Raw genomic sequence first — 13,949 nt, 5'->3', positions numbered from 1 at the left:
CTTGCCGGAGTATGCAACATATTCTAACATATTATTTATTATTAGTTTTAATGAATGAAAACCCAATGTACAAGTCGAACCTGTGTATAAAGGACACCTAAGAGACAAGTGTCCTTTATAAGAGAGGTGTCCTTCATATAGATGTTCAACAAGTTATGTCCCTTATAAACAAAGAAACAAACCAAATCTGATTACTGTACATTACCATATATATCTCCTGATTTGTTATATTTAAACAATAAAACAAATGAATAAAAGACAAATGCCTAATTAATTTTCAATTATTTATCTGACACAAACATTGAACTTCAGAAGTTGATAGTTTTAATAATTTATAGTAAGCCAATAGTATAAAAAAATCTTCACAATATCATCCTATAATGAATGTCTATTCAGACAAATACTCAACATAGAAAAAAGGTAAAGATAATTCTTATTAAAACAATTTTCATTAATCATCAATATTTTGGGGAAAAAAAAGGTTTGAAATATCTTTTCTATTACAACATTAACCCTTTAAAATTAAAGAGAATTTTTCTCTGATAATTTCAATCCTAAGCGTTTATTTTGAGATATATTTTCTGAAATCCATGTTGGGATTTAATTTAATAAATACCCATTTCTGGTTCAGTCAATAACTATAGTGTATACAAAGACACTCGGAACTCTCCTGCTGTTCTGTCAGATTTGCATTCGGTTGTTTTTGTAAGTAAACCAATTATGACTGACATAACTATTGCTTTATCCTCTTTTGTTGGTCTTAATAATGATTTAATTACTACCTGACCATTCTTGTTGTCTAGGCTAGCTGTCACCAGTGGGGTTGAGGAAACAAACACCTCTGCAGATGGCGATCGGTCACTCTCTTGTAATTACTTTTGATTGTTACAGGTAACAGGACAATTAGGGACTGATTATATCATAAAGTGGCTTCCTAAGTTAGCATTGCTGCCGAGGGAATTGAGCAGTAAAGGCTCTGTTTTGTTAGTTAGAACCTTTTTACACACAAATAACAACACGGCTATGGTTTAACTCAAAATTTAATCTTTCATCTACAGAACAAATGCAATGAACTTGCAGAAGAAATATTTACATGCAAAATTTGCAACATCAGGGATCGATGTAATGATGAGGAGGAAGATATCCTTTGGGTTAGATACGCTGGTACCTAATGTGGCTGCTGGTTTCACCAGGACTGCCTCAATCATGAAGAGCATGAATGTTGATGTTGAGCCATTCTCAGCTCTTAGTCAGGACACCAGTCACAGTACTTGTGTTCAGTCAGATATTGAGCTACATTGTATTTCCAACACTTGACAAGGCTCTTGACCAGGATGGTACAACCCCCAGAGGGACACGGCATGCTTATATGTCAAGTATCACCAATTTGTTTCTCCGATAGAGGAAGAAATATATCGGGTGACATGCTACTTCTGTAAAAAGTCCTTTCATGCATATTGTTTGCCACCCAGAGTGTACCGCACATTTGAAATGAGGAAGGCATCAGATTCATCCTGGTGTTGCCAAATGTGCCCTGCAAGTTGAGAAACAATATGGTTAACTTTTAATTTCACTTCTGTTGATTGAATGTTCTTAACTCACACTATATTAGTGTTTTAGCATATAATCTATATATACATGTACATTACAATAGTATTATAACTATTTCTTTAGTCACACTTGTGAGAATTACTAGTACATTTATTCAACAATTCAATATCTTTCATTTCATCCTAACTTCCTCTATGATGTAAGTGATCAATCTAATTATATTCAAATTAATTTGTTGACATTTTTACATGAACTGTGATATCTTGTTAAATCTTACTCGTGTTATGTTGCGAGAATAACACTTGTGCTAATGTCATCATGTTTTAAATACATGTATTCAATTTTAAATAAGGTTTCTTGACTTTCCATCAAGAGTGTTTTTATTGATTGATTGATTAAAATAAATTTATTGTCATTTTAAAGGTTTTTCTTGTAATATTTCATTTCAATAATTACCCCGGGGAAAAAATAAACAAAAGAAAGCAAAATGAATAAATGATACTGCCAGTAATAGTCAGCTGATAGTCACCAACATGAAACAAACTTTGTATTTTTGTTATTTTATATTATAACTGTTCAATCACAGGGACAATGATACTCAATGTAACATGTTTATAACTTTAAACTGATCAGATATGACCCCTATACATTTTATGCATACTTTTAATATTATATTGTAACGTCCCTGTGGTTCAATATGTATCCTGTAGACATACATCTGAGCTGCCCGACGGCTAGTAGGAATGTCCTCACTGGATATATATAGCAGCAGGACCATTCTACATACCTCCTGACAGCGACAAGTGCCCCTTACTTCAATATTCTAATTTAGTAATCTATTATTTATAAAAAAAAAATTATGCAATTTTCATCATCCTAAAAGAAGTATAATGTATTGCCACTTATAAAAAGTTGTGAAACCACTTTACATACATGTGCATTTATGATATTTGTCACAAAACATCGTTCAATGAAACCACGTGGACTCGAGCTCAATGGAAAAAAATACGGGAAATACGGGCCGGGATATTTGTATTTCCAGCTATGGTATTTATACACAAATGACAGATATTTTGGAAAAATACTGATGTAATAAGTAATAATATATGTATTACCATCGCAATCGCTCACATTATTGATGATATTTTTGGAAATAATTGAAAAAATCGATGTCTCACCACTTTGTACCAAATGGGGTCCTCTCTGCATGCTCCAGACCGGAAGTTACGTAACACAAAAAAAAGCGGATCTATAAATAGCTATCACGTACTATTTATTTTTTGATCATGCAGTTGGAAGTACTAAAGGTTGTCTTAGTAAAATATCAACATTAATTTGAAATTCTCACGTGAGTATTTTCTATATTAGAATAAATGTGTAAAAATTGTACCAAATGGGGTCCTGTGACATGTTATATATAGGTCTCTGGTATAGGTATACTCAAATGTTAGGCACGTTTATTGCATCATCAAAACATATGCCTAACGAAACAATAACAAGAATATCTTTAACAATAAATATCTTTAAAAAGATAAACGGCATAGTTTTAATGTTGGTGGTTATAATGCAAAACTGCTGGTGAAATAAATTAACGATTTAATGCGTTTCAGCAAGGATAACAAAATTATATCAGTTTGAATCATGTTTGGTGATAATAAGATTGCATTTGAATCGGAAATATAATTTTATTAATGTGTCATTTGAAAAGATACATCCACTTATTCAGCTTGCATTCAATCTTAACTTTGTTTCGTTTTTAACTGCATTGTTTCGTTTTTAACTGTATTGTTTCGTTTTTAACTGTATTTCTGCATTTTGCATTTACCGCTACATTGACCAATCACATACTTCATCTTGACCAGTAACGCCACCTGTCGCGTCATGTCCTGGGCCGAAAAAGATAAACGGCATAGTTTTAATACTGGTGGTTGTAATGTAAAACTGCTGGTGAAATAAATTAATGAACTAATGTGTTTCAGCACAGATAACAAAATCATATCAGTTTGAATCATTTTTGGTGATAAAAAATTTAAGACTGCATTTGAATCAGGAATATAATTTTATTAAGGTGTCATTTGAAACAAGAAATATCTTTAAAAAAAATAACCGGCATAGTTTTCATGCTGGTGATTTTAGTTTAAACATATTTATTGTCAAAACATAGACACGGGATTAGGCACAAGTTACAACAACTTATCAACGCCTTCTCCCAACATATATACAGTGTATTACAAGGCATAGTTACATTTACGTAGATGATGACAAAAATAATAAAATATACGGTTTACCAAATAAACTGATCCAATTACAAAATTCAAAACCTATAACTGGATTTAATAAAATATTGCACATATCTAAAGATCTCTATTTAAAGTTTCTTGAATGTGTCGACATGACGAAGATGATTTAATCAAAGATGTGTCGTCTGCAAAAAGACGAGATGTAGATTCAAAAATATCTGCAATGTCATTTATGAATATAAGAAAAAGTAGTGGACCGAGAATAGAACCTTGAGGAACACCTGCTTCAATTAGACCTGCTGGTGATTATAATGTAAATCTGCTGTTGAAATAAATTAACGAACTAATGCATTTCAGCACGGATAACAAAATTATATCGTTTTGAATCATATTTGGTGATAATAAGACTGCATTTGAATCAGGAATATAGTTTTATTAATGTGTCATTTGAAAAGATACACCCACTTATTCAGCTTGCATTCAATCTTAACTTTTGTTTCGTTTTTAACTGCATATCTACATTTTGCATCTACCGCTACATTGACCAATCACAAACTTCATCTTGACCAGTAACGCCACCTGTCGTGTCATATCCGGGGCCAAAAGAAAATTATACGGCTATGCCGAAAAAACAAAATACCTTAGTTCGACGTTGACCTTTTGCTATACGTACATGTATAGTGTATCGCCAGACCACGTTGTGTCGCTACACAACAAGCTAAAACGTTGATTTCATCATCCTGTACCACGTGGCTCGAAAAGATCAAAATTCTTCTTAGAAAGGACAAAATTGAACGTCCACGAGCGCACAACTGTTTAGTGATGAATTTTAATGCTATGATAGCCACAATAATTTTGAATTGATAAATGCTTTATGGGATTTAACGTTAATTCACATAAAGCATTTCCATCAATTCACACTTGAGATGCCCACTTCAATATATTGTGTGTCACCACCCTTGCCCTAATAATCTTATTTTTTTCCAAACAGAAACAAAAATTGACTGCTAGAATAATTGAATTAGTCTTATTTTGATCATTTTAATGACTGTTCTGTTCTAGATAGATTGATTACTATGAAAGGCCGTTCATGTCAAAAACGAGATACATTTAACGCATTAAACATAATGTTTTATTAACGCGTTAAAACTAGATTTAACGTGTAAGGATTTAACGCGTAAGGTTTTAACGCGTTAGGCCTACCATTTTTAAAACGTGTTTAAACTTACCGTACGCGTTAAATCTTAACACGTTAAATGTTTTCTTGGAATTTTAACGTGTTCAATTTGTTAGTTAGCTAGCATTTAACGTGATAAACAGCTCCGTTCGTTAAACGCGTTAAAGAGTCGTAGCTTTTGTTTTAACGCGTTACAATGACTAAAAACAGACCAAACGAATTCCTTGTTGCGAATATCTACTATGTATTCAGAGGACTAACCGTATGACTGTTAGAGGCAGCTTTCTGGAGAGAATTGACTTTTACCGTCAGTTATTGTTATCGTGGGGGTAATGCTTATACAAGAGACACCCTTGCACAAAAGGTGACACTTTTTTTCTCCATTGTATACAGTTCATATTAATACATTTTATTAACTTTATACGACTTTTCAATATAATACGACGGTTCCATGGCAGCCGACCACGATAGACGAACTATCGACAAGTATAGGGCTAATGGATGCTGGAGTGGTAAATACATAGTCTCTACATCTCGTTTTCTGTAAACACGGTAAAAACTACCAAATCGCTGAACAAAATGCCATTTTCGTGTCGGTGAGTGCAGACAAAAATTGGAAAGTCGATCTGTAAACAATGTGACGTCATCAGAATGTTACAGTACAGTTACAGTAGTGTACAACAATGTATCTTACAGACCTGTACAACAATGTATCTTATAGACCTGTACAGCAATGTATCTTATAGACCTGTACAACAATGTATCTTACAGACCTGTACAACAATGTATCTTACAGACCTACATGTATATACACAAATGATCAAAAGAATGAAGCACAGTAAAAGAGGAAAAAAATTGTTGGTTCATTGCACAAATTAAATCGTTTTTCAGAAATATCAGCGTTCTCTTTGACGTGTTGATAATATTCTGTCATTAAACTGTTTGAAATAATAAAAAAAAAAAAAACATATGCAGAGCAAAACAAACCAAACGCCGAGATCGGGATTAGTCATACGTTGACTCTTTATTTTGGACAAATAACCAATGATAACTGCATTTAACGCGTTAAATGGTAACGCGTTAAGTTTTAGATAACGCGTTAAATGTATCTCGTTTTTGAAATGAGCGGCCTTTCATAGATGACTTACGATTTTATTTACAATACAATGACACACTACATCACAATACACTGGTCGACACACTACATCACAATACACTGACACACTACATCACAATACACTGACACATTACATCACAATACACTGGCCGACACACTACATCACAATACACTGACACACTACATCACAATACACTGATACACTACATCATAATACACTGGTCGACACACTACATCACAATACACTGACACACTACATCACAATACACTGACACACTACATCATGATACACTGGCCGACACACTACATCACAATACACTGCCACACTACATCACAATATACTGACACACTACATCACAATACACTGGTCAACACACTACATCACAATACACTGGTCGACACACTACATCATAATACACTGACACACTACGTCACAATACACTGACACACTACATCACAATACACTGACACACTCTGACACACTACATCACAATACACTGGTCGACACACTACATCACAATACACTGACACACTCTGACACACTACATCACAATACACTGGTCGACACACTACATCACAATACACTGACACACTACATCACAATACACTGGTCGACACACTACATCACAATACACTGGTCGACACACTACCTCACAATACACTGACACACTACATCACAATACACTGGTCGACACACTACATCACAATACACTGGTCGACACACTACCTCACAATACACTGACACACTACATCACAATACACTGGTCGACACACTACACCACAATACACTGTCACACTACATCACAATACACTGACACACTTCATCACAATACACTGACACACTACATCACAATACACTGGTCGACACACTACATCACAATACACTGGTCGGTCGACACACTACATCACAATACACTGGTCGACACACTACATCACAATACACTGGTCGACACACTACATCACAATACACTGGTCGACACACTACATCACAATACACTGACACAATACATCACAATACGGTTACAAATTTTATATAGCATTAGTGTATTATGATGTGTAATTTTGCCGCTCATCTTTGCTTTTTATATGTGTATTTATGTGTTTTTTAAGTTCATTTTCATGAAATAATACTGAAGGCCACCCACAGAGGTGAGCCTAAATATGTTGCCATGATTCTGTGTCATTGTCATCTGTATATAAAGCAAACAAAGCTCGCAGCATTTACGGTATTTACATTATATGAAAAAAGAGTGGAGTAAGTTTTTCCTTGCCATGGGACATAGCGCAAAAATAAATGTTTATTTACAAACACGTTTTTGCTCACGGCAGCAATCTTTCGGATACATAGCTTGGGCTCCGCCCACATTCCCTTATTTGGTATTATTACATACGGGTGAGCGGTTAAGGTCAAACCTGATTGGTCATTAGTGCCCACATCTTCATCGGAAAAAAAATTCACTGTCGCCATCTTTAGAAAATTTGATTAGTAATTTTTTGAAAAATAATAACTATCGTGACTATTTTTGAAAGCGAAAACCTCCTTCCCTCCCATCTAAGCAATTCATATATCTTCAAATATAATTTAATACTTGCATGGGCGTATGCTGCTCATCTTTGTGTTTTATATGTGTATTTGTGTGGGTTTTTATTTGTTTATGAGCACAATTTTGCCGCTCACCTTTGCTTTTTGTATGTGTAATTATGCGTTTTTAAGTTCATTTTAATAAAATAATACTGAAGGCCATCCACAGAGGTGAGCCCAAATATTTTTCCATGATTCTGTGTCATTGTTATCTGTTTGTAAGGCAAACAAAGCTCGAAGCACGAAAAAGGAGTGGAGTAAATATTTCCTTGCCATGGGACACAGAACAAACAAAGGATTTTCGGGTGGGCGTAATGCTTGAAAAGTGTTGGAGAATAATCAAAAATTCATTTTAAAACACGTTAAATGCCAATTAATTATGACAAGAAGCCCTTAAATTTCACATTTACTACCAAATTTTCTGTGATGGGGTCGCGACTTTCTGTGGCGCATGACTCATGACTGTCAACATCAACTTTGTTATATTTGCTTTTAAGATAGCTTCATCAAATCTCCTCCGTGAAGAAAAAACAACAGAGAAACCAATGTGTTTCTGTTCTTTATTTTCTTAGAAGAGTGAACCGCACTATAAGTACTGTTTATAGAACTGAACTATACTGGGACGTATTAAACATACGATACTATACTGGGACGTATTAAACATACCATACTATACTGGGACGTATTAAACATACGATACTATACTGGGACGTATTAAACATACTATACTGGGACGTATTAAACATACCATACTATACTGGGACGTATTAAACATATCATACTATACTGGGACGTATTAAACACACGATACTATACTGGGACGTATTAAACACACGATACTATACTAGGACGTATTAAACACACGATACTATAATGGGACGTATTAAACACACGATACTATACTGGGACGTATTAAACACACGATACTATACTGGGACGTATCAAACACACGATACTATACTGGGACGTATTAAACATACCATACTATACTGGGACGTATTATACATACCATACTATACTGGGACGTATTAAACATACCATACTATACTGGGACGTATTAAACAAACCATACTATACTGGGACGTATCAAACATACGATACTATATTGGGACGTATTAAACATACCATACTATACTGGGACGTATTAAACATACCATACTATACTGGGACGTATTAAACATACCATACTATACTGGGACGTATTAAACATACGATATTATATTGGGACGTATTAAACATACCATACTATACTGGGACGTATTAAACGTACGATATTATATTGGGACGTATTAAACATACCATACTATACTGGGACGTATTAAACATACTATACTATACTGGGACGTATTTAACATATCATACTATACTGGGACGTATTAAACATACCATACTATACTGGGACGTATTAAACATACTATACTATACTGGGACGTATTAAACATACCATACTATACTGGGACGTATATTCATACCATACTATACTGGGACGTATTAAACATACCATACTATACTGGGACGTATTAAACATACCATACTATACTGGGACGTATTAAACATACGATACTATACTGGGACGTATTAAACATACGATACTATACTGGGACGTATTAAACACACGATACTATACTGGGACGTATTAAACATACCATACTATACTGGGACGTATTAAACATACGATATTATATTGGGACGTATTAAACATACCATACTATACTGGTACGTATTAAACATACCATACTATACTGGGACGTATATTAAACATACGATACTATACTGGGACGTATTATACATACGATACTATACTGGGACGTATTAAACATACTATACTATACTGGGACGTATTAAACATACCATACTATACTGGGACGTATTAAACATACCATACTATACTGGGACGTATTAAACATACCATACTATACTGGGACGTATTAAACATACGATATTATATTGGGACGTATTAAACATACCATACTATACTGGGACGTATTAAACATACGATATTATACTGGGACGTATTAAACATACCATACTATACTGGGACGTATTAAACATACCATACTATACTGGGACGTATTAAACATACGATATTATATTGGGACGTATTAAACATACCATACTATACTGGGACGTATTAAACATACCATACTATACTGGGACGTATTAAACATACCATACTATACTGGGACGTATCAAACATACCATACTATACTGGGACGTATTAAACATACCATACTATACTGGGACGTATTATACATACCATACTATACTGGGACGTATTAAACATACCATACTATACTGGGACGTATTAAACAAACCATACTATACTGGGACGTATTAAACAAACCATACTATACTGGGACGTATTAAACATACGATACTATACTGGGGCGTATTAAACATACCATACTATACTGGGACTTATTAAACATACCATACTATACTGGGACGTATTAAACATACGATATTATATTGGGACGTATTAAACATACCATACTATACTGGGACGTATTAAACATACGATATTATATTGGGACGTATTAAACATACCATACTATACTGGGACGTATTAAACATACTATACTATACTGGGACGTATTAAGCATACGATACTATACTGGGACGTAAATTCATACCATACTATACTGGGACGTATTAAACATACCATACTATACTGGGACGTATTAAACATACCATACTATACTGGGACGTATTAAACATACCATACTATACTGGGACGTATTATACATACCATACTATACTGGGACGTATTAAACATACCATACTATACTGGGACGTATTAAACATACGATACTATACTGGGACGTATTAAACACACGATACTATATTGGGACGTATTAAACATACCATACTATACTGGGACGTATTAAACATACGATATTATATTGGGACGTATTAAACATACCATACTATACTGGGACGTATTAAACATACGATATTATATTGGGACGTATTAAACATATCATACTATACTGGGACGTATTAAACATACGATACTATACTAGGACGTATATTCATACCATACTATACTGGGACGTTTATTCATACCATACTATACTGGGACGTATTAAACATACCATACTATACTGGGACGTATTAAACATACCATACTATACTGGGACGTATTAAACATACCATACTATACTGGGACGTATTAAACATACCATACTATACTGGGACGTATTAAACATACCATACTATACTGGGACGTATTAAACATACCATACTATACTGGGACGTATATTAAACATAACATACTATACTGGGACGTATTAAACATACCATACTATACTGGGACGTATTAAACATACCATACTATACTGGGACGTTTATTCATACCGTACTATACTGGGACGTATATTAAACATAACATACTATACTGGGACGTTTATTCATACCATACTATACTGGGACGTATATTAAACATAACATACTATACTGGGACGTATTAAACATGCGATACTATACTTGGACGTATTAAACATACCATACTATACTGGGACGTATTAAACATATGATACTATACTGGGAAGTATTAAACATACGATACTATACTGGGACGTATTAAACATACGATACTATACTGGGACGTATATTAAACAAACCATACTATACTGGGACGTATTAAACATACGATACTATACTGGGACGTATTAAACATACGATACTATACTGGGACGTATTAAACATACCATACTATACTGGGACGTATTAAACATACGATTATGGCCAGAGGAAATACACCGAGGATGAGTATATCTGGTCAACTATATCTTTGTTGATCTTCCAACAGTGTATTGGCACTACCCAGATTTGACTGCGCGGCATTAACACAGCTGTTTTTCGACGAAGCAGAAGGCGCTTACCCTTCCGGGACATTGGGATTTTCCTTTAACTTTTCAAGAGCCTCCATGCAAGTATAATTGTTTGTTCCTATTTTGCCCTCATTTTGAGAATGATGATTTCCTTTGAGTTTCGGTATCCTCTATGAATAATAATGAATTATGATCTGTGAATTGTTAAAACAAACCAAACGGTGTTTTGTAGAATTTATTAACAATTCACTGGTAATATCAGTTTAAAAGCCATGTACTTTCCTTATTTTCTGAAGACTAATGTGAAAACAAAACACTTTTGAAATGGTGTCTGATGTGATTTTAAGTACTTTGTCAAGTTACTTTCGTACAGTAACGTAGATTACAACATGTTTGTAACATAGATTACAGAATGCTAGTTTACTTCGAATGTGATAATGAAAATATAAAGCTTTTCTCAGTTGACCAATACTATTGCCTTTTGTCTGGCGTCGTCCGTCGTGCATCGTAAACAATTTACATTTTCAACTTCTTCTTGATAACCAACAGGCCCAGAGACCTGATATTGGGTTTGTAGAATGCTGGAATTAAAGGCTACCAAGTTTGTTCAAATGGATGATCTTGACCTTCATTCAAGGTCATAGGGGTCAAATATACTAAAACCTTTTAACGACTTCTGCTTGATAACCATAAGGCCCAGAGACCCAATATTAGGTCTATAGCATGCTGGGATGAAGGCCTACCAAGTTTGTTCAAATGGATGACCTTGATTTTCATTCAAGGTCACAGGGGTCAAATATGCTAAAATCTTTAGGATGACTTCTTCTTGGTAACCAAAAGGTCCAGAGAGCCAATATTAAGTATGTGGCATGCTGGGATGAAGGGCTTCCAAGCTTGTTCGAATGGATGACCTTGACCTTCGTTCAAGGTCACGTGGGCCAAATATGCTTAAATATCTCAAAACTCAGGTGACCATTAAGGCCCTTAATTCGGCCACTTGCTAAGTTTATTTTTCTTCTAGAGATTTTACACCAATTGCAGGACATAGCAGGATGATTCCATTAAGATGTTACCATTATTGGTGTATCAAAGTTATTGATGTATAACATCAATGTTACTTTCAACAAAGATAATTTTGTTCATTTCAAGTACTATTTATTGTCAAAGATTCAATTCATTTGAAAACGAGGTAAGGTAGTTAAGCAAAACATAGTATTGGCAACATTTGTATATAAATATCTGCTTATTTCTTCTTATAGGATTAAATTACTTTTTCTGAAATGCTGACCAACTGTAATCGGCTATATGTGTATAAACTGATACCCTGTGTAAACTGATACCCTGTATATTTTTCCACATTTTGATTTTCTGCATCAATCTATTTTCGTATAAATAAATAAATAAAACTAGAAATTGTCATGGACAGTTTGACAGACTTTTCAAACCTTTGACAAACTTATGGCAAAAATGATCTATATATAACCTTGAATGAAGGTCATCCATAGACTTTTGTAGCCCTACCTCCCAGCTTATTACAGACCCAATATCAGATATCTGGGCCTCTTGGTTATTGAAAAGATGCTGTTTAAAGTCTTTAACCTATTTGACCTCTTGTTGTTTTTGAGCATAAATGTTTGTTCTGTTTAGGGTATAAAAATGAAAATGGATAATTATAAGACATGCAGTTGACAGAGAAATGGACATTGTCCACAAAATGGCCGCCCAGTAATGGCTTCTGGTTGGTCTGAATTTAGATGCCTGATTTTCATGAATATTGGTATATCTGTGTGGTATGATAAACACAATGGTAAAATCTGTTTTGTGATTTGACAATTCACAGGCTTCTGAAATTTCGAAACATAAATACACACATAGTAATGTTCGATCTCCAGTGGGAATATTAAACAGTTTGAACTCTAGTGGGAATATTAAACAGTTCAAACTCTAGTGGGAACATTAAACAGTTCGAACTCTAGTGGGAACATTAAACAGTTCGAACTCTAGTGGGAACATTAAACAGTTCGAACTCTAGTGGGAACATTAAACAGTTCGAACTCCAGTGGGAACATTAAACAGTTCGAACTCCAGTGGGAATATTAAACAATCAAAGCACTGAAAGTCCTGAATTGTCCGATCTTAGTATGCCGTTATATCATGATCTTGGTATGCAGTTGTATCATGATCTTGGTATGCCGTTATATCATGATCTTGGTATGCAGTTGTATCATGATCTTGGTATGCAGTTGTATCATGATCCTGGTATACAGTTGTATCATGATCTTGGTATGCAGTTGTATCATGATCTTGGTATGCCGTTATATCATGATCTTGGTATGCCGTTATATCATGATCTTGGTATGCAGTTGTATCATGATCTTGGTATGCAGTTGTATCATGATCTTGGTATACAGTTGTATCATGATCTTGGTATGCAGTTGTATCATGATCT

At 34.4% G+C, this 13,949-nt stretch overlaps 1 long non-coding RNA gene across 1 annotated transcript; it reads right to left on the bottom strand.

The window, feature by feature from the left end:
- Window positions 1-1,024: 1,024 nt before the first annotated feature.
- LOC117315357 lies at window positions 1,025-2,940 on the bottom strand. Its single transcript, XR_004529689.1, has 2 exons — window positions 2,730-2,940; window positions 1,025-1,534 (listed from the first exon to the last, which is right to left on the bottom strand). It is a non-coding gene; the product is annotated as an uncharacterized LOC117315357 (long non-coding RNA).
- Window positions 2,941-13,949: the final 11,009 nt, after the last annotated feature.

Source organism: Pecten maximus, chromosome 2 (assembly GCF_902652985.1).
Source record: "Pecten maximus chromosome 2, xPecMax1.1, whole genome shotgun sequence".
In the NCBI taxonomy this organism is placed as follows: Eukaryota; Metazoa; Mollusca; class Bivalvia; order Pectinida; family Pectinidae; genus Pecten; species Pecten maximus.
This window is presented reverse-complemented; position numbering and strand designations above follow the sequence as displayed.